The following is a 22,946-nucleotide window of genomic DNA, read 5'->3' as shown; positions in this document are numbered from 1 at the left end:
TCCTTCCTGAAGCCCCTATCATCGCCCTATGAAAACCTGACAAACAGCCAAACTAGTGGCATATCGACTGTTATCACTAATCAACATTGATACTAAAATTTTGGTGAAAATTCTAGCCAGTAGGCTCTGACTCTTACTGACAAATATGGTTCTCCCAGACAAGTCGGGCTTTATACCAACTCGCTCCACCACTCACAATTTATGCACGATTTTCGCATTATTGCATCAGCTGAATCCAGACCTACAGGCAGCTGCTGTATTATTAGATGGCGCCAAAGAATTTGACTCTATAGTGTGGACCTTTATGTTCACTATTCTAAAGCAAATGGGGACCCCAAATCCTTTCTTAGATGAATAAACCTACTGTACAGAGCCCCAGTGGTGTAAGTACGAATTATCGGACACGCGTCAGCACTGCTGCATATACATCGTGGCACCAGGCAGCATTTCCCCATCTCCCCAATCCTGTTCACACTAGCCCTGGAACCGCTGGTGTGCGTGATCAGAAAAAGGCACGCAATGACTTCACTGCACTTCCAGCAAAGACCCATTGGCATATCACTATATGCAGAGGACATGGTCCTTTATGTCTGGGACCCCGTATGGCATCTAGCACCACTTCTCCAAGAACACATCTGATCTGAATGGCACTCAGCACTAAGTATTAACTGGGCAAAGTCAGTGATAATCCCACTGTCACCCTGTAAAACAGCACTCGTTAGAATATCCCCTGGAATGGAGAACAGGTCTGGTGAAATACCTGTGGGTGTGGATACACAGGGATCCAGAACTAGTGATTCGTGATAATGATAGCAGTGCGATGTCGAAACTAGAAGATCAAGTGACATGATGGATCTGGGTGACGCTTTCCTTGGCTAACATGGTAGCAATAATGAGAATTATCATATTGCCATGTTTCCTCGATTTATTTAATAATATACCCATAGTGCTACCGAAATCCCTCTTCCAAACACTATGCATTTACACCTGATGATGCTAGCATGGGCAGGCAAGCAACATTATGACCATGCCATATGACTAGGGCAGCTTTAGAGCACCAGATATGCATCTGTATTATCTCTGTGCCCAAGCATAATTCATGCACTACTGGTACCATCCTCATGCATACACGCCCCACTTGGCAGTTCAGAAGAAGGATGCACACCCTACACCACTCTGCTACATTTTGACGTGCAAGCAAACAGCCATACCACGCACAGAAATTAACACAATACACTGTACAATATCTGCTAACTAGCTCTCAGAGCAAGGGCCCACAAGCCTCCATTGTATGCCCTGGCGCTCCCCAATCAGAATCGTCCAGCCCTCTCAGTAACACAAGAGACAGGGGCACTTGCATTATTGAAAACATGAGTGACATGTACCCTGAAGGGAAATTCATAAATCCAACTGATCTGACCTATATCCAAAATATAACTCCACTCTTCACATTCATATATTATCGCCTTAGATAAGCCCTTAGGTAACTATACCCAGAGTTCCAGGACAATTCTCCCACACTTTGCGCTCTACAAACATTACGTATTAGCCCTACATGCTGCCACACAGTCACTAGGCTCTACAATGCGACTCAGGGGGACAGGCCGCAGATATAGAACCAAGCGCTTGAACAATGGAAAACCTCATTAGACCCACCCTTAACGCTGGAGGAATGGATATTTTGTTGTACGCTGACTAGGATGTTAATGTCAAATTGTAACCTACGTATCATTCACTTTAAATATTTACAGCAAATGTATTGCACACCGGCTAGACAGTTCAGATATGGGCTGACAGGTGATACAAACTGCACAAGGTGTGGGATGTCAGGCACAGGCTTCCTACATTTGGCATGGAGCTGTGACCAGGTTCAGATGTTCTGGACACGGGAGGTCCAGGACTTGAGGCACATGACGACAGATTCAGTGGCTTGTACACCTTACAGGTGCTTGCTGGGGATTGTTAAGAAGCTGAAGCCCGGATGGTGTAAGTTTATAGCAGTAGTGTTATTGCTACCCAAATGCATGGTGGCCATGCACTGGGAGAAGCGCTCTGCACCCAACCAGCAACACTGGCTGCAGGACATGATATATTATAAAACCAACCTGGGGATCTATGCAGAAAAACTGACAACATCCTCATGCCCAAGGGACATATGGGGAAACCTAATGGAACATTTGAGTGAGAATCCAATGTAGACCCTGGCACTCTGTAATTGGAAATTGAGGCTGGGAGAGGCGGAGAACTGAACTTGTGGTAAAGCATGATATTTGTTTATAATATAATTGAATGTCATGGGCATTAAGTTGTTGATAGCATGTTGGTTCTGTACTGTTCTAAAAGCTGAAAATCAATCAATCGAAAGAAGTCCAACACCAATTTGAACCTAAGGAGGGTAAAGGTGATGTGGGTGCCAGGACCAAGCCACTGTTGTCTGTTTGATTTTACCTGGCTCAAGAAGCTGAGTACAGCGTTGTCCTGGCTTTCCAAGGTGCTGAAGTGGGAGCCCCGGGGGAGCTGGTTTTACCGCTTACAAGGTGCTGGTGAGGAAACAGGTGCAAAATGTTGACAACAGAGCCACTGTTGGCATCAGATAAAGGTGTTGCAGAGTTCCCTTGAGGTGCAAAGTTGAGTAAAGATGGTGGTTGCCGGACTGGCCATGATCAAGCCTTGGCAGCGGTAAGGTCAGCTAAAATATACTTCGACTTCCGGCAGTCCGGGGGAAAGTGGTAGCCACCTGAAACTTGCTGGAGGTCAGGACTATATTTCCCACAATGCACTGGACCATCTACATTTGGGCAATCTCTTGGTGGGTCTGATGGCCAGGCATTCTTTGGTTCTGGCATGCTGTTTTAACCTGTGGGCTGCAAGGGACTAGTGCCACTAGTCCAAGGGAGTCTGAAGTTGCCTTTGGCACTCAAAGGGATCCATCTATCTGGGGAAACTGGTCTTTGGTCTTGTGACCCCTTTAACTCCCATGCTCTTGATACCACTGGTACCATTTATGGGGTAATTATAACAGAGTTAATGTCCTTGCTAATTCAGTTTAGCAATTCACATATCTCAGTTTTAGGGAGAGAGCACTGACAATGGGGCCTGGGCAGCGGGCTCCAATGCACTTTCAGAGTCATAACCATCAGCATTGGGGCAAAAAGTGAGGTGGTGACCATGCAAAAAGGGAACTTTCCTACAGTTATTGAAAACCTTTTCTGAGTGGCCACTTTAAATATGGCACCTGGTCAGAAAAGCTTTAATGTCTCAAGCAGGAAGTAAGGTTGTACCCTTCGGTGACCTGGTGGGTTTGAATTGCACACATCAAACTCCAAATTATCCTCTTGGTCTGAGTTCTAGGTACTCAAAACGATATACAGTGAATAATGCATCTGGATCCAAAACCAGGAGTCCACTAAAACGCCTCCAGAAGAATCAACATTAATTTGTTAACTCTGGCTCATTCATGACCACTGTGCAGATGAAGTTTGGCAAGTAAGTATTTGTTGTTAGATGCTTCCTTTATAAGCTACAACCTCCAACGACTAGGCGGCATTCTATGTAGCCCATTTACTTCTGCATTTAGTATGGATGGCTTTCTCAAGATGCACTAACAGATGCCTAATCCAGAAAAAGCCTAGCCCTAGTGAGGTCAGGCAGGTGAGATGTTTTTTCGTGGCCAGGGTAAAAAAACTCTTATTGGACACCCAATTGCATAAACATATTTTTCAAATTAAAAAAAAGTAAAAACACAGCTGCTCCAGTGTAGTAGTGACATTTAGTTATTAGGTGTGTTAGCTGCCTCGTCATCAATAAACAGGGACATCTTCCACTTTGGGGCTCTTGTGGGGTAGATTTTAGGGGGAGCAAGCTTTAATAGAGAGGATCGTCTTTAAAACAAAATGTTTCCCTTTTGGGAAAGCAAATGCAAGGATAGTGGTCTGCGCTCCTCTTCAGCGCACCACCCCCGCATTCACAACCATTCCGATGGAGTAGAAAATTGCAGCCTGCCTAATTAATATTCATTAGACCCCCAACGAGTGGACAATTTGCATTGTGACCAATTAGTACATAAGAAGAATTGCAAATTGCCTTCACATTTGTGTTCCAGTTTGTGTAAAAATTATGCAACCTGGTTTGAGAATGGGTCTTCGTATATTAGCCCTAGATTGCTTTTCCATTTCTTAATTGTTTGTATTGAGCTGTTTTTTTAATCTTTTGAGGGGGTTTGTTTAGTTAGCTTTAATGACAGGTGTTAACGTAAGAAGAGTGTATTCTCCTTTTATTGTATGAATAAAAACATCTGATTATGATGGAATTTGATCCCAAGCACAAACAGACCTCTAAAAATCATAAATTATTAGAAATGTTTAGAAAAATAATTGCAATGATTTTCAAGGAGCTGAACAAATCTAAGGGTATAGATTTATAGGAGAGAGGAACTACGGAAGGGAGATACAATTGTACTGGCCTGTGCTAAGTAAGGGCCATGGTGTTCATGATTTTCGCTCTGCTGTATTATATCATTTGTGAAGGAATGCTGGGAATATAAACATCACCTAATGAAATGGAGACCACAGGTGTAATTGACAAAAGTGTGATGGCCAGTAAATCCGAACTCCTTTATCAAGGCCCTTAGCAAAATTACATCCTTCACACTCTGGTAGTGTTAATTAACTGTGGGTGGTTTTCGACACTCCACGGAGCATGTGGAGTTCCCAAAAACTCTGCTCTGCAGAGCGGATTTTTTTTACCTCACTCGCGCGCATCAACGTCAAGGTGGCGAGTTTGAGCGAGCGAGGAAAATCAACTTCCCGGCGAGATTTCTCAACGTGGGTGGTCGGGTTTCTCACTGCAAGGGGTCGCAGCAGGTCGCGACGATTTGCGGTGAGAAACCCTCGTTCACGTTCAGAAAGCTGCTGCTAGAGTAGAAAATCCTCTTGAGCAGCAGAATGGAAGCTGTGCCCTCTTGCACTGCGCATGGTGCTATTCGTGATGATTTTACAGTGCGGGACAAACACCCAGCACTCAAAATCACTGCGAATAGCATGACCCTAATGAACTCTGCCGCTCACTGAACTCCCCTTAGCGCAGTGGAGTTGTTTTGTCACTTCAAGGAACTACGTCCAGGCTAAGTGTTAAATTTACTATCATCCAGGCGCGCAGCAAATTACCAAAATTTTAAGAAAACTGAGTGGCGGATGTAATATAATCCGTTAACGTCCTTCATAGTGCAACCACATCCTTTATGAGGTCGATCCTCTGCCCAGCAGCCTTTTATATTCGTAAGTCAAGGGATCTTACGGGCCCTTCTCTCTTCACTTTGGAGTTATGGCGCTGGTTCGGATCGGTTAGCCAGGGAGGCTATAATCTATACATTCTAAAAAATGCCACCAGTAATAGAACTCATGCTGGGTCCCAAATTCTTGCTCAGAAGCCTGTGGCCAGGGTTAATTGATGTTTCAGGGCAGAACACCACAGCTGCGTAGTCTTGATTTCTTCTCATGCTCCTTCAATCCACCACCAGACCCTCCCTGCCCCTTTGTTTCATTCTTGTAAGTTTCTTGCTTGCTCGCTTTGTCAAGTTTTTCCACATTTCTCTTCCTCCATTTTCACTCTTATGTTTTTCACTCTCTTCTTGCTTTGGGTCAATATCTGATAAGGAAAATTAAGTGCTGCTCCCCCAAAATGAGTCCCATTGGGCTCCGCCTGCAGCCACTAGCTCAAATGAATCACTATTAGTTAGAGAGCCTCCACTTTTCGCCATTTGAGTGCACTCTGTTTGCTGCCCTTATACCACATTGTGAATTTTTTTTTAGGTCTCGCAAAGGGCAGCGCATGCGCTGCCTCTACGAGGCATTAAGTAATTGATGTGGTAGGTGAAACTCCGCCTATTGGCATTAGTTTCTGCTGCTGCTTGCCATTTGTTAACTCAGGCATTTTTTTTGTTAGCAGGATTATCATTGGTTTGAGTTCCGATGCATCACTTCCGGTTTGCTTCCCTTTTGCAGGAAGCAGCACCGACTAACTACAGTTTCGGTCCGCTGCTCGGTGTTATGTAGTCATGTAGGGACTACTTCCTTGTTTTTTCCACCAGCTCCACGCTCAAATAGTTAATTTTGTTTTGCCTCCTACGTGCTCACTGCACGCACCCTACCTGTGGTTGCCTCGGTGCTTTGTGCGTGTTTGTGCGACTGCAGCTGCTCACAGCCAGCCCGGGCAGCAGTTCCCCAGCGCCGACATGCTTCACACCTTCCTCCTCCTGCCGGTGTGCGGAGGTCCCCCGCGACCTCCTCCCCTTGCCTACAGTACTCACAGACATTGGAGCTCCACGTCTCGGCCGCCACACTCTACGAGCAATACCGCCACTGCACCGATGCAGCTCGCCATAAGCTCCACCAAGGAATCGGGTACCGCCTGGTTTTTATATGTTGGCAACTATAATTGTGCATTTATACCCTCCCCTATGGTTCATTTTCATTCCCTCACGCTTGTTTTCCCTGCGAGTTAATCTCCTTGCAGGGGCAGGACGACATGCGCAGCCTGGACAGGGGCTTTGGCAATGGCGGCGCATGTTTATTTTTTGCATTGCGCCGTGCCGCCATTGACAAAGCCCCTGTCCTGGCTGCGCACATTATCCTGCTTCTACAAGGAAAAGGCATTTTTGAAATCTCTCCCTGTGTGAAATGCTTCTTTTGTTAAGCCCGCCTCCTTTAAAACTGCAGCGTGTCCCACGTTGGCCTTTGGAAATAGTTTTGGAAATATGTCGAGTGCCCGTCAGTAGGGCTTTTTGTCCTGAGTGAGGAATCCAGCGTCGTAAAGGAGACCCCTCACACTAGGCTGTCTTTAATTAGAAGAGTCAGCGGAGTGCAGCGCTAACAGCCAGGCTCAGAAAACATCACTCAGCTGCGTACCTGTATGTGTGTGCGTGCATGTGTGCAAGTGTGTGTGCCCATGTGTGTGTGTGTGTATCTGTGTGTGTATGTTTGTTTGCATCTATGTATGTGTGCCAATGTGTGTCTGTATGCGTGTGTGTGTGTATGTATGTTTGTTTGTCTGTGTGTTACAGTCCAGAACCGTGCTATGTTATTCTCTGCCAACGAGGGGCCCAGGCAGGACATCTGCTAATCGGGGGCGCATTTTGCATCCTATTGCAGTTGGCGTGGGCAGAACTGCTAATTTAATCTTGGCGCCCCTGCGAGATCACCTATGTAGCTCTTCATAAGTTATGTTCCTCCGGGCCATGAGAAAGTAATGTCTTGCGTTATCTTGCGAGTAAAAAAGAAATGAACGGCAAAATATTTTCTCAGGCTATAACATTGCAAGTTGACTACTTTGTGCCCCTTAGTCCCCAGAATTCATCAGTTTGTGGGTTTACAAGGCAGGCAAGAAAGACGGCTGCGATTTACTCCTGACGAAGCGGGAGGTCGCGCAAATTCCAGCGGGTCGTGAACCCACTATCATTTTCACATGTGTGGCTTCCCTTCTTCAGACTGCGCCTCGGTGTCAACGCCACTCTGCTGAAGTAAGTCTCAAGTGATCGCTTGGCAAAGCTGAGTGGGTTGTGTTCCGGCCGCATTCAACAAGGAGAAACCAGGATTTGCAATGCAATTGGTCTCTCATTTACACAAGTTTAAGCTATTGGCATTGTAAATGACAATGCGTTTATTTCTGTTTCAAAAAACAAAACATAAATAAAAGGCACTGTCATTTACAATGCCAATAGAGCAAACTCGCGTAAATGCGAGACCTGTTGCATTGCAAATGCTTGTTTATATAGACTCATCAGCCAGTTTCGTCCTTTTAAAATGCATTGTTAAATATTTGTGCAGATATATTACATCTTCTTAAAAGTGACGTTACAAGTTGGTGTTTTGTAGAAAGTTCTCCATTTATGACTACATTTGTTGTTCCCGCAATAATTTTCGGCTGGTAGGTAAACTTTAGCAGAGGATTCGTTCAGTTTGTTTTGCTCTAGAATTGGAACACATTTTACTGCCTAGTTACTTATTAACTAGCGGTTAAATACATAATTGCCTACACATTACTCATCAGTTTTCAGTTACAGCATGGAAGCAAAATACACCTGGCACTGCACGAAAGTTTGCTGGGTTCTGACCCGAAGGATTTCAGTTTGCTGATCCCGCACGTGCCCCCCAAAAATGCATGGATTTATATGGACTTTGTTGAGACGCAAAGCAGCGGAAGGCATACAGAAACCAAAACTGCACAATTAAAAGTGGCTTTCTATAAATAAGACCTCAATAAATAAAATGTATTTCATGCTCCAACTAATTTTAAACATGCACGTACACACCCGCACATACACACACAATTACAACATATAATATAACATGATATAAAATAATATAATAATACATATTACACTATATATACATATATATATATATATATATACATGCACACATACAGAGAAAGAGCGAAAGTAAATGAATTCGGCCCTTGCTGTTCTTAGTCCTCCAGTGAACCAGAAAAGTGCTGATATGTCCTTCGGTCACAGTAGGAGGCCTCCGTGGGTTTCCTAGCCCTGCAGGGAAGAAACAATGTTTCTTTAGTTGGCACAAAGGGAACTAAATGCACTTTTAGGTAATCATAAAAACAATGGGGCTTATTTACAAGCCGCTTGCGCCGCTGGTACTTTACTTTTAACATGGGAGAAAGTGACACACAGGCGGCGCAAGGGGCTTATAAATAAGCCCCAATGTGTCCCAGTTTGGATTGTAGAGAAATTAAAATGTGTTCCTCTAACCCTGCAAAGAAGTAGGGCTGTAAATAGGGCTGTGATTGGTGAGCCACCGATTACCAAAATCCAGACAGTATTCCAAAATCACCAAGAAATCATCTCTGCAACATACATTCAATCAATCAATCAGGCTACTTGTAAAGCGCGCTACTTACCCGTGAGGGTCCCAAGGCCCTGAGGGGGGGGGGGTGGGCGCCGCTACTGCTCGAAGAGCCAGGTCTTGAGGAGTCTTCTGAAGGCGAGTAGGTCTTGGGCCTGTCGTAGGTGAGTTGGGAGGGTGTTCCAGGTTTTGGCGGCGAGGTAAGAGAAGGATCTGCCGCTGGCGGTCATACGTTGGATGCGGGGGACATCTGCGAGGGCGAGGTTGGCGGAGCGGAGCTGGCGGGTGGGGGTGTAGAAGCTGAGTCTGCTGTTCAGGTAGGCTGGTCCGGCGTTGTGGAGTGCTTTGTGTGCGTGGGTGAGGAGCTTGAAGGTGATCCTCTTGCCGATGGGGAGCCAGTGCAGGTCTCTCAGGACGGGGGTGATGTGGCTGTGGCGGGGGGTGTTGACGATCAGTCGGGCGGAGGCGTTTTGGATGCGTTGCAGCCGCCGTTGGTGTTTGGCCGGGATTCCTGCATAGAGTGCGTTGCCGTAGTCCAGTCTGCTGCTGACGAGGGCCTGTGTCACTGTTCTTCTTGTTTCGGTCGGGATCCATTTGTAGATCCGGCGGAGCATGCGTAGAATGTTGTAGCAGGAGGAGAAGACGGCGTTGACTTGCTTGGACATGGAGAAGGAGGAGTCGGGGATGAATCCTAGATTGCGTGCGTGGTCGGTTGGTATCGGTGCTGTCCCCAGGGCGGTCGGCCACCAGGAGTCGTCCCAGGCTGAGGGGGTGGGTCCGAGGATGAGGACCTCTGTCTTGTCCGATTTCAGTTTCAAACGGCTGCTCCTCATCCAATCGGCGATGGCCTTCATGCCCTTGTGAATGTTGGTTTTGGCGGTGTGAGGGTCCTTGGTGAGAGAGAGGATGAGCTGGGTGTCGTCGGCGTAGGAGATGATTTTGAGGTTGTGGTGGCGGGCCACTTGTGCGAGGGGGGCCATGTAGATGTTGAACAGCGTCGGGCTTAGAGATGAGCCCTGGGGGACGCCGCAGATGATGTCGGTGGCTTCTGACCGGAAAGGTGGGAGGTGGACGCTCTGTGTTCTGCCGGAGAGGAAGGACGTGGTCCAGTCAAGGGCCTTCTCTTGGATTCCGGCTTCTTGGAGGCGTGTCTGTAGGGTGCAGTGGCAGACCATGTCGAATGCGGCTGATAGGTCCAGGAGGATGAGGGCTGATGTTTCGCCGTTGTCCAGTTGGCGTCTGATGTTGTCTGTGGCAGCGATGAGGGCTGTCTCGGTGCTGTGGTTATGTCTGAATCCGGATTGGGACGGGTCCAGGATGTTGTTGTTTTCGAGGTGGCGGGTCAGTTGAATGTTGATGATTTTCTCGATGACCTTTGCCGGGAACGGGAGCAGGGAGATGGGTCGGAAGTTCTTGAGGTCCGTGGGGTCCGCCTTGGGCTTTTTGAGGAGGGCGTTGATTTCAGCGTGCTTCCAGTTTTCCGGAAATGTCGCTTTTTGAAGGAGATGTTGATGACCTTCCGTAGTTGGGGTGCGATGGCCGCGTCTGCTTTGTTGAATACGTGGTGTGGGCATGGGTCTGACGGAGATCCTGAGTGGATGGAATTCATGATCTTGTGTGTCTCGTCGTCGTTGATGTTGGCCCAGGAGGTCAGGCGGTTGGCACTGTTGGTGATCGCTGGGCGGGAGGAGTCGTGCATAGTTGGTGCGGTTGTGGAGTTGAAGCTGTCGTGGATGTCAGCGATCTTGCGGTGGAAGAAGATGGCCAGTGAGTCACACAGTTGCTGTGAGGGCGGGATGTTGTGGGCGCTGGCGTCGGGATTGGAGAGTTCTTTCACGATACGGAAGAGCTCTTTGTTGTCGTGTGCGTTGTTATCCAGGTGGTCTTTGAAGGAGGATCTCTTGGCAAGTCTGATGAGGCTGTGATGTCTGCGGGTGGCGTCCTTGTGGGCTGCGTGGCTTTCTGGCGTTCGTTTGTGGAGCCATTTCTTCTCCAGCTTACGGCAGGCGCGTTTGGAGGTCAGGAGCTCGTCGGTGAAACAGGTGGCTCTCCTGCTGGCGCGGCTGTTAGATGGTCTCTTGAGTGGGGCGAGGGTATTGGCGCAGTCGTCGATCCACTGTCTGAGGTTGCGGGCTGCGGCGTCAGGGCAGGTGGGGTTGATAGGTGGGTTCTGGGCGAGGGTGGTGGTCAGTTGGTCTTCGGTGACTTTGTTCCAGCAGCGGCACGGCAGCTGTTGGGTGTGATGGTGCGTGGTTGGTTTTTTGAAGGTGACGTGGATGCAGCAGTGGTCGGTCCAGTGGGGTTCGGAGGTGTGGTCGAAGGCGAGATGTGGGTGCTTGTGGAGAAGACTGCGTCCAGCGTGTGGCCTGCGGCGTGGGTGGGTGCGGTGACGAGTTGTCTGAGGCCGAGGTTGGCGAGGTTTTCGTTCAGAGTGGCGGAGTTGGCGTCGTTGTTGTTCTCGAGGTGGAAATTCAGGTCCCCGAGGAGGATGGAGTCCGTGGAGGCGAGTGCGTGGGTGCTGGCGAGGTCGGCGATGGAGTCGCTCGTGGTCCAGGGGGTCTGTAGATGAGTGTTCCTCTGAGGGTGGTGTTGGAGTCGGTGTGGATCCGGAAGTGCAGGTATTCGGCTGTGTTGAGGGTGTCTTCTGCGTGGGCGGTGACATTGAGGGTGGACTTGTAGACAATGGCTATTCCTCCTCCGATTCCATTGGCGCGGTCCCTGCGGGTGATCTTGTAGCCGTCCGGGATGGCTATGGCGATGTCGGGCGCCGAGGAGTCATTCCACCAGGTCTCGGTGAGGAAGGCCACGTCTGGGGCGAAGGTGTCGAGCAGGTCCCAGAGCTCGACGGCTTGTTTGCGTGCGGAGCGGGTGTTGAGTAGAATGCAGCGGAGGTGGTTGGGTCCAGTTCTTGAAGGTTTGGTGGGTCTGTCGCAGGTGAAGCTGCAGGTGCGGCAGGAGAAGGGTCCGTGGGTCCGTTTCGGGGCGGCCTGGAACCAGGTGTTGTGTTGGCCGGCGTTGAGTGCATGGAGGGAGTCGGCATCGTATCTGAGTCTGGCGTCGTGGCGAGCATGGGGTCCAGGGGTTCTGGCGCTGGGCGTGGTCCAGGCGCGGACGGGCGCAGACGGGCTTGCCTTAGGCACGCCTTCGGTGCGCCGGCGGCACGCCCGCGGCCGCTGCGCGGCCTCCATAAGAGGGGCTGAGGGAGGGAGGGGCAGCTGGGAGGCGGGAGCGGGGTGGCGAATGGGATGCTCGGGTGGCGGGGCCACAGGGGAGCAGCGGCGGGAACCAGGCAGCGAGGGGAGGGGGGCAGGGAAAAAAACGGCGGGAAACGGCGATCGGGTGAGCAGGGAGTGGGAGTCAGGATCAGGTAGTGGGCGAACCAGAGCGGCACTCAGGGGGGCAGCGCAGTGGCTGGGGAGCGACCTAGCAGGGCAAGGTACGCTCTCCTCACCGCTGCGCGGCCTCCATAAGAGGGGCTGAGGGAGGGAGGGGCAGCTGGGAGGCGGGAGCGGGGTGGCGAATGGGATGCTCGGGCCGCAGGGGATCAGCGGTGGGAACCAGGCAGCGCGGGGAGGGGGGCGGGGAAAAAGACGGTGGGAATCGGCGATCGGGAGAGCAGGGAGTGGGAGTCAGGATCAGGTAGCAGGCGAACCAGAGCGGCACTCAGGGGGGCAGCTCAGTGGCTGGGGAGCGCCCTAGCAGGGCAATTGTTTCTCAAACATGCATTTTAGAAGTCCTGGAAATTTTATTAGTAATTACTTTCCATCCTCCTTTACACTCTGACTAATAGAAAAGTGCCTGCATGTTCAACTGACAAATAGCACAGCTAACAAACAGCACTTACAGTACTGAGAATTATAGGTAACATTACATTAAAACAGATAAAATAATGTATATTATCATTTTGCAGTGAATCCCATATATATATATATATATATATATATATATATATATATATATATATATATATATATATAGATATTACCTACTGGCAGTCGCCAGTAGGTAGTTATAGTTAGGACCCCTTTTCCATAGGAAATCCGCAACATTCTATTTTGAATAACTTTGGCGCCGGTCAACGAATCCTCGTGAATTTCTCAAAATAGGTGGGGCGCTACGCTCCGCTCCTACCCTGAAAGTCTCGGGGGGTTTCGTCAAGCGGGGGCTGAGATAAAAGGGGGTTCCCAAAACGCGTTTTTCCCATGCATTTTTCCATAGGACCTTTAGACAGGGCTACAGCCCGAACGGCTGAACAGAATTACTAGAAATTTGGCAGAGAGGTAGTCCTCAGGTCAAGGAAGTGCCTTTTGTAGGTTTGGTGTAAATCTGTTCAGTAGATTCTGAGAAAATAGCCTTTAAATCAATATATATATCTGAGCCAGCTTACGGTACGCTTACCGTAAGCTTACCGTACGCGTACGGTGGCGTGCGCGAGCGCGATTCTGATTGGCTCTTAGATCTTAGTAAACATTCGAAACAGCCGAAACCAGGAAGCGGCGGCCGCCATTTTCTCTCTCGCACTGAGAGCTAGGTTGTTAAATAAAACCAATAAACATGTAAAGGGGCTGTTTAGACAGCTCCCACACACATAGCCATGTTGAGGGAGTCCCCAAAGACCCCCCAAGGCCAAAAATGCAATTTTTATTTTTACTGTAAAAAATGTAAAAAAAAACCCACACTATCCATATTCTCCCCACCCCCTGTGCTTTTGTTGGCCGCAGGCCACCAAATGTGCAGGGCTTATTAGAAATGTGAAAAACCACAATATTTTAAACAAAAATAATAAAAGAAAAAATTAACAACACTCTCTCCACCCCGTGTGCAAATGGTGCCCGAAGGGCACCATTTGTGCATGGCTTATAAAAATAACGAAAAATTAAAATATTACCTTTCAAAACGAAGTGCATCATATGTCCTCCATGTGCGCACGGTGCGCGAAGCGCATCGTGCGTACATGGCCCATCTAGCGTAACGTGGGCACGCGGTGCGCGTAGCGCACCGCGTGCCCACCGTGCGTGCACGGCACTAACTGCGTAAAGTGGGCGCGCGGTGCGCGAAGCGCACCGCGTGCTTACTGTGCGCGCACGGAACGAACTGCGTTAAGTGGGCGCGCACGCCACGAATGGCGTAAAGTAACTTAGCATTTAAAAAAACGTACAAATTCACTGAAAAAACCATAGGTTTCACACACGTTATAGTTAGGAATTAGCATTTAAAAAACCTTGCAAATTCACTGAAAAAACCATAGGTTTCACACATGTTATAGTTAGCGGAAATTTTACTGATAAAAAAACAGTGAAATTCCCCCGTTATAGTTAGTGTAGGCAACTATAACTCACGCGACCGCAATCTTCTGCTGATGACATATGTGTCTTTATGAAAAAAAAATATTTGAAATATATGTATAGCTAAAAATGTATGGAAGAAGACATGGGCAAATAAGTGTCTAAATACAGTATTAGCATCAGCAGAGGATTGCGGTCGCGTGAGTTATAGTTGCCTACACTAACTATAACGGGGGAATTTCACTGGTTTTTTATCAGTAAAATTTCCGCTAACTATAACATGTGTGAAACCTATGGTTTTTTCAGTGAATATAGATATATATACACTGAAAAAAACAAAGGTTTCAGGGGCGTTATAGTTAGGAGTTGGCATTTAAAATACCTTAGAAATTCACTGAAAAAAACATAGGTTTCAGGGGCGTTATAGTTAGCTGGACATTTCCCTCGTACAAAAACCCTAGAAATTCCCCTGTTATAGTTAGTTCAGCTAACTATAACTCGCGCCCCCACAATGCACTGCTGATGACGCCACATATTACATCACTCATGACATGGTCAGTGACATCACTGATGACATCACTGATGACATCTCAAATGATATCACTGATGACGTCATCCATGTGATAAATTACCGCGTCTTCTCACACCCTAATATAACCTTTGATACACCGACTCAAAATTTCAGACTTCCATTCTCAAAACCATAGATACTCCAAAACCAATATCTACATACCCACTCATTAACTCTTAGGTCTACATACACCTCCACTCATTCACCTGTACAGTCACTCATACTTACAGTCACTCCATACAAGACTATCATATGCATTTATACACCTATATACACACTCACACACCACCTATCATCCATAGAGGTACTCTCATACCCAGTCAGTCATGCAAATAATCACACTCCCATTTACTCACCTATGCAGTTATACACACTCAAGTTCACTTACTCATAAAAATAGTACCACATTCTTACGCTCTTATACAATCATTGATACAAGCACACACTCATCCATACAGTCACTCTCACAATCACACACTCTCACATATACCCACTTATATACTCTTACACGCATATATACTACCTTTCACATATGTAGTTAGTCACAAATGTACCACTGAGATATACATTCAATCCCTAACACACCCATACATACACTCACTCAACCATACAGTTCATCAAAGATGCACTCTTAAAACCATGCTGTCAGGAACTATGTGAACGCCATGACTCTAACTAATCACCCTCAGAAGAGACATCGAGTCTTCGTGAAGCCTTCTCTTTGCAATTGTTGGTCTACTGTTCCTTTTAGGTCGACCGTTACAAGATGGCCGCCTAGTTTACCCCCGTATTGAGGGAGTTTAAAGTCTCACGGGAAGTGAGACTTCGCGCGCATTGGAAGAGCGTTCCACCGCGCACTTCAATTCGCCTAAGTCTGAGAGAGGTTGTGTCTGAGGAAAGCTCTCAGTTATTCTGGTCAGAGCGTCTGTTTTGAACCTTCGCGTGTACTCACGCGGAAGGTACCCTAGTTCCCTTGACCTACACTCCGAGTAGTGGGAGGTCGTGAATGAACACATCGAAGAATTAGTGAGTTCCCAGTCAGAGAACCCCGTCAGCCTCCCTAGCTGCTGAGAAGCGTTGTCGCTGCTTTCAGTGAAGTGGCATCTGCAGAAAAGGAAACGCTGAATCTGGAATTACAGAATTTCGTTTAAACTACGGAGAACAAGGTAACCTAGTGTCTCCTTTACTCCGCTAGGCTTACCGTCGAGAGAAGGACACTGAAGTATTTCTACAGTCGTAGGAAGAAGCAAGTAAGCACAAGACTGTTGGTGGCAGCGCATTCCTTGTTCTAGCTTCAATTTAGGATTGCGTGACTGAAAAGCGCCTACGCCTGCTTTCACTGAACTCCTTGCCTCCCTTGCGCTTTCCCTATTCTTTCCTTACCGTTTTCCTTGCCCTGTCCCTTGTTGCGCGATTGCTAACAGAGAAGCAGAGCACTTGTGGAACAGTGATAATTGGAGAATTGGAGAAGTGTGGCTCAGTGATTAGAGCGGCAGACCCTGATGCAGAGGTCTAGCCCGGGACCAGGGTTCAATTCCCCGCCTCGGCGGGTCTTGGGCTCAAAATTCCACGGACCTGATAATTCTCGCCTCGGTGCCATTCTAATCATGGAGTCCCACTCTGCAACTCTGGGCAATAGCTTGCTTAATCTCCACAACGGCCCCCACAACGCTAAGGATGCCTGGCCTTCACCTTGGGGGTGCCCAGGAGTGGACGCCTCACAGGGAAAAGCCAGGATGGGTTCCACAGCGGTATTAGTACAAGCGCCGAGAGACCTCCGGGTAGTCGTGCGCTATACAAATATCCATACATTTACATTTACATTTACATTCAATAGAGAAACTTTCTGAACTAAGCTTTCATCTTTGGACTACACCAAGTACTAACAGAAAAGAGGTAAACGTTAGAAAGACCAGAGAATAGGTAAGAGTGGAAAGAGAAAGAATTACACAGCTAGCAGAGAGAGAGCTAGAATAGGATCACTTTACCTGTAATTTATCCTTCTGTGCATTAGGTCATCCACTCAGTCTAATCCGAAGAGGACCTCTGGTCATAAGAAGAGAAGCAAAACTCCTGCAGACACCTGGTAGGCAGAAAAGGGGGTGAAAGCAAGAACCGCTAGAGTTTTAGGGGGGGTAAGTCGAGGCATAGATTTGAAATGCTGTTCCCTTCTGTGCATTAGGTATCCTCCGGAAATCTTCTCCTGACTGAGGAGGGAGTCCAGGCCAGCTCGAGTGTCTCTTCTCTGTCCCATTCCCCTTTCCCCCCATCTGGAGCAGCTGCTCACACGCAGTGTGTTCCGGAGAAGGGGCAAGGGGGGATAGCGTCGGTCTGCCTCTGTGAAGAGAATTGGTGCCGCAGTCTTGACAGATTGAAGTGCCCTAAAAGAGTGTTCTTCACCCGGGTAGAATGGCGGAGGGGTTTAGTTTAAAAGCCTTGGGAGAAATGTTGGAGGGAATTCAGAGAGATCTAGGGGTCCTGAAGGATGAGAATAAGACCTTAAGACAAGACGTAATAGTGTCTAGACAGGAAACTATTCAATTAGCTCAGAGAGTCAGTGAAATTTCTGATGGAGCGTCATCTGCTCAAAAACTTTCAAGTAGTTCGCTCCCACATCAAGATCCTCACACGGTAGCTCAGGTGGTTCATTCAGTTTCTCCTATTATCCCGTTAGCTCCCCCAGAAAGATACAGTGGAGATCCCCAAAAGGCCCAACTTTTTCTCACTCAATGTTCTTTACACTTCATGTGTCGAGCAAATCTCTTCCCTGATGCTCAGTCACGGGTAGCATTTATCTTATCCTACCTGGGAGGGGATGCAGCAAATTGGGCCATGCCCTTAGTTGCCCGAGACGACCCTTTTTTGTATAATTTGGACAATTTTAAAGCAGAATTCCTTAGGATTTTTGATAGACATTCTAATGAGTTATTAGAATTGCGCCAAGGGAACCGAGATTTAATCACATATCTGACACAATTCAATAAGCTACTCGTAGAAACTAATTGGCCGGAGGAGAAAAGAGCAGCCTTATTTTATGGGGGGTTGAGAGATGATATAAAAGACACCTTGGCACAGATTCCAAAGCGACCCACCAACTATTCTGAATTAGTGGATTTGGTTCTAGAGATCGACTTCAGAAGTTCTGAGAGAAGAGGAGAAAAGAAGACTAAGGATTTTCGTTGGAGTGTCCCACGATTCGAGCGAACAAGATCTGAAGTTGGCAAGTCTACAGGTGGTGGTGCCGAAAGTGAACCAATGCAGATTGGGTCAATTCGTGGACCCCTCAGTAAAGAAGAGAAGGAACAAAGGAGAGTAAAGAAACTGTGTATGTACTGTGGAGGAGCGGGGCATTTTGTGAGAGAGTGCCCAAAAAAGCCTAAGTTGTCCAATTCGGGAAACTCGTAAAACCATCTGTAGGCGGAGTCACTCAGATGGTGAAAGATGAAGATCCGACTCCAAAGATTCATCATATCAGGAACACTTTGCAGACTCAGACCCCGCATTTGATTTTATCAATGGTTCTTAAGTTTCGAGAACAGGAGATTTCTGGTGTGGCAATTATGATTGATTCTGGAGCCACTGGCAACTTCTGCGATATCAAGTACGCTAAAGAGATGGGGATTCAAGCATTACGTAAGGAATGTAAAGAATCCGTTCGAGCAGTCGATGGAACTAATCTCTCTTCTGGCCCAATTACCCATCATACCGAAGAATTGGAATTAATTCAATCAAATGGTCATCGAGAAACCATTCAATTCAACTTGATTGATGCTCCGCAATTTCAGATCATTTTGGGGCTTCCGTGGCTCACCTTGCATAATCCTACAATCAATTGGGAGGATCGCACAGTTGAGATGGACTCGTCATTCTGCGCAGAACACTGTTTCGCTGGTCCTCCTTCCGCCTTGGAGCCTTCTTTATCCACTTTGTTATCGTTTAGTGGCGGAGCTATCGGAGTGGTCAACACCTCGAAGATTCCAATAGAATACCAAGAATTCCAAGAAATTTTCAGTGCGCAAGAGGCAGAGAGGCTCCCACCACACCGTCCCTATGACTGTACCATTGATCTTGAACCAGGGGCCATGCTACCTTGTAGTCGGATTTATGCCTTGACAGAAGCCGAGAACGGCTATCTCAGAGAGTACCTTGACCGCTATCTGGCTAATGGATTTATTAGGCCATCCCAGTCCCCAGTGTCATCCCCACTTTTTTTCATTCCTAAGAAGGAGGGATCTTTGAGGGCATGTATTGACTATCGAGCAATCAATCGAGTCACGGTTAAGAACCGTTATCCTCTGCCCTTAATTTTGGACCTTTTAGATCAGCTGAAAGATGCAAAGATCTTCACTAAATTGGACCTTCGTGGAGCTTACCATCTTATTCGCATGAAGGAAGGTCACGAATGGAAGACGGCTTTCAGAACCAAGTATGGGCTCTTTGAGTACCAGGTGATGCCATTTGGCTTATGTAATGCTCCGGCGGCCTTTCAGCACTTTATTAATGAGATCATGAATGATTTGGTGGATTGAATTGCTGTAGTTTATTTGGATGACATCTTAATTTATTCTAAGGATCCTCAGGAACATCCTCAGCATGTCAAAACAGTTCTTGAAAGACTACATAAGCACAAACTATTTGTAAAACTGGAAAAGTGTGCCTTCAGTGTTCAGTCAGTGGAATTCCTGGGATTCGAGCTGTCTCCCGGAGGCATTACAATGGAGAAGAAAAAGGTGCAAGCAGTTGCTGATTGGCCTTCACCCAAGGATATCAAGGAAATTCAACGATTTTTGGGATTCGCTAATTTCTATCGACGATTCATCCGGGGATTTTCTCAGAAAATCATTCCAATTACCAGACTACTTAAGAAAGGAGTCAAGTTCCAGTGGTCGGAAGAGGCTGAACAAGCTTTTAGTTTCCTAAAAAAAAGTTTTACTACGGCGCCCATTTTACTCCATGCGGATCCCACAGAACCCTTCTTTGTGGAAGCCGACGCTTCAGATCAAGCTGTGGGGGGGGGGTCTGTCCCAACGCCACAAATCAACTGGGCAGCTACATCCAGTGGCATTTCACTCTCGAAAATTAAATCCTGCTGAGATAAACTACACCATTGCCGAAAAAGAACTGTTAGCAGTAAAGGACGCGTTTGGGGAATGGAGGCATCATTTACTTGGGGCTAGACACACAATAACCGTGTATTCTGATCATAAGAATATCCAATTCCTCAAATCTGCAAGAACTTTAACTCCGCGTCAGCTGCGTTTGTCCTTGTACTTCGCAGACTTTGACTTTGTGATTACTTATCGGCCCGGAAACAAGAATGGTAAGGCGGATGCCTTGTCCAGGATTCACACAGAAAGTACTGAACATTCCGTTACTCCGCAGCCTATCATTCCAGCATCAAAATTTGTGTGCACCTTATCTCTGGCAGAGTTCAAAGAATAAGTCGGAAAACAGATGTCAGCAGCAGAAATGGCTGAATGGGTTAGTCAAGAAGATGGCAGAATCATCAAAGATTCTTTACCGTATCGGAATGGAGCGCTGTATTTACCAACTACTAAAATTCAAGAACTAGTGTTGAAAGACTGCCATGACCATCCTCTAGCTGGCCATAAGGGAACTTTGAAAACTATTGACCTTATTCAGAGATATTTTTGGTGGCCCAACATGAATTCTCAGATTAAAGAGTATGTGGCAGCCTGTGAACTCTGTGCCAGGGGGAAATCGAATAGGCAGGCTCCTCAAGGGTATTTGCAACCACTGCCCACACCCAATCAACCTTGGCATACTGTTACTATGGATTTGATTACCGACCTTCCATTGAGTAAGGGGTATAGCACAATATTGGTTGTAGTCGACACCTTTACCAAGATGAGTCATTTCATACCAGTAAAAGGGGTTCCTTCAGCTGCAGAGTTAGCCAGACTCATTAAGGAAAACATAGTGAGGATTCATGGTGTCCCAAAGATTGTGATTTCCGACAGAGGTCCTCAATTTGTGTCCCACTTTTGGAAGGCATTTTTGAAAGGATTGGGAGTGGAGGTCAGATATTCTATCAGTTATCACCCTGAGACAGATGGCCAGACAGAGAGAGTGAATCAAGAATTGGAACAGTATTTACGTCTGTTCCTTCTGGATCGGGGTGGTCAGTGGTCAGAAATGTTATGGATGGCAGAGTTTGCACATAACAATGCAAAAAATGTTTCCACAGGATATTCTCCCTTCTTTCTTAACTATGGGCAGCATCCAAATCCTTTCTGTAGTAAAGGAGATTTTGGGGTTCCAGCAGTCAGCAATTTATTGTCAGACTTAAATTCAGCTCGTAAATCAGCAGAGTCCAATTTATTGAAGGCTAAGGAGGGCTACAAGAGACAGGCAGATAAGCACAGGCGAAAGGCACCCCAGTATCAAGTAGGAGATTCAGTATGGTTGTCTTCACGACATCTTAGACTGAAAGGAAATCGAAAATTTCAGCCTCGTTTCATAGGTCCATTTCAAATTGAACAAGTACTTGGTCCAGTCACTGTCAAATTAAAATTACCTAATCAGTTAAGGATCCACCCCGTGTTCCATATGTCCCTTTTGAAGAAAACAACTTCTAATCTCCGATTAGAGAAACCTCCACCCCCTCTGATGTTGGGCGAACATGTAGAGTATGAAGTAAAAGGGGTTCTGGATTCAAAGAGGAGTAGGGGGAAGTTGTGGTACTTGATAGACTGGAAAGGTTATGGACCAGAAGAAAGATCTTAGGAACTGTCTGAGAATGTGCATGCTCCCAAATTGATAAGACGATTTCACATGCAGCATCCTCTGAAACCGAGACCGAAGGATCGGTCCTTGAGAGGGGGTACTGTCAGGAACTGTGTGAACGCCATGACTCTAACTAATCACCCTCAGAAGAGACATCGAGTCTTCGTGAAGCCTTCTCTTTGCAATTGTTGGTCTACTGTTCTTTTTAGGTCGACCGTTACAAGATGGCCGCCTAGTTTACCCCAGTATTGAGGGAGTTTAAAGTCTCGCGGGAAGTGAGACTTCGCGCGCATTGGAAGAGCGTTCCACCGCGCACTTCAATTCGCCTAAGTCTGAGAGAGGTTGTGTCTGAGGAAAGCTCTCAGTTATTCTGGTCAGAGCGTCTGTTTTGAACCTTCGCGTGTACTCACGCGGAAGGTACCCTAGTTCCCCTGACCTACACTCCGAGTAGTGGGAGGTCATGAATGAACACATCGAAGAATTAGTGAGTTCCCAGTCAGAGAACCCCGTCAGCCTCCCTAGCTGCTGAGAAGCGTTGTAGCTGCTTTCAGTGAAGTGGCATCTGCAGAAAAGGAAACGCTGAATCTGGAATTACAGAATTTCGTTTAAACTACGGAGAACAAGGTAACCTAGTGTCTCCTTTACTCCGCTAGGCTTACCGTCGAGAGAAGGACACTGAAGTATTTCTACAGTCGTAGGAAGAAGCAAGTAAGCACAAGACTGTTGGTGGCAGCGCATTCCTTGTTCTAGCTTCAATTTAGGATTGCGTGACTGAAAAGCGCCTACGCCTGCTTTCACTGAACTCCTTGCCTCCCTTGCGCTTTCCCTATTCTTTCCTTACCATTTTCCTTGCCCTGTCCCTTTTTGCGCGATTGCTAACAGTGAAGCAGAGCACTTGTGGAACAGTGATAATTGTTCAATAGAGAAACTTTCTGAACTAAGCTTTCATCTTTGGACTACACCAAGTACTAACAGAAAAGAGGTAAACGTTAGAAAGACCAGAGAATAGGTAAGAGTGGAAAGAGAAAGAATTACACAGCTAGCAGAGAGAGAGCTAGAATAGGATCACTTTACCTGTAATTTATCCTTCTGTGCATTAGGTCATCCACTCAGGCTAATCCGAAGAGGACCTCTGGTCATAAGAAGAGAAGCAAAACTCCTGCAGACACCTGGTAGGCAGAAAAGGGGGTGAAAGCAAGAACCGCTAGAGTTTTAGGGGGGGTAAGTCGAGGCATAGATTTGAAATGCTGTTCCCTTCTGTGCATTAGGTATCCTCCGGAAATCTTCTCCTGACTGAGGAGGGAGTCCAGGCCAGCTCGAGTGTCTCTTCTCTGTCCCATTCCCCTTTCCCCCCATCTGGAGCAGCTGCTCACACGCAGTGTGTTCCGGAGAAGGGGCAAGGGGGGATAGCGTCGTTCTGCCTCTGTGAAGAGAATTGGTGCCGCAGTCTTGACAGATTGAAGTGCCCTAAAAGAGTGTTCTTCACCC

The sequence above is a fragment of the Triturus cristatus genome, chromosome 10 (genome assembly GCF_964204655.1).
Source record: "Triturus cristatus chromosome 10, aTriCri1.1, whole genome shotgun sequence".
NCBI classification, from domain to species: Eukaryota; Metazoa; Chordata; class Amphibia; order Caudata; family Salamandridae; genus Triturus; species Triturus cristatus.
Note: the sequence above shows the minus strand (reverse complement) of the source record.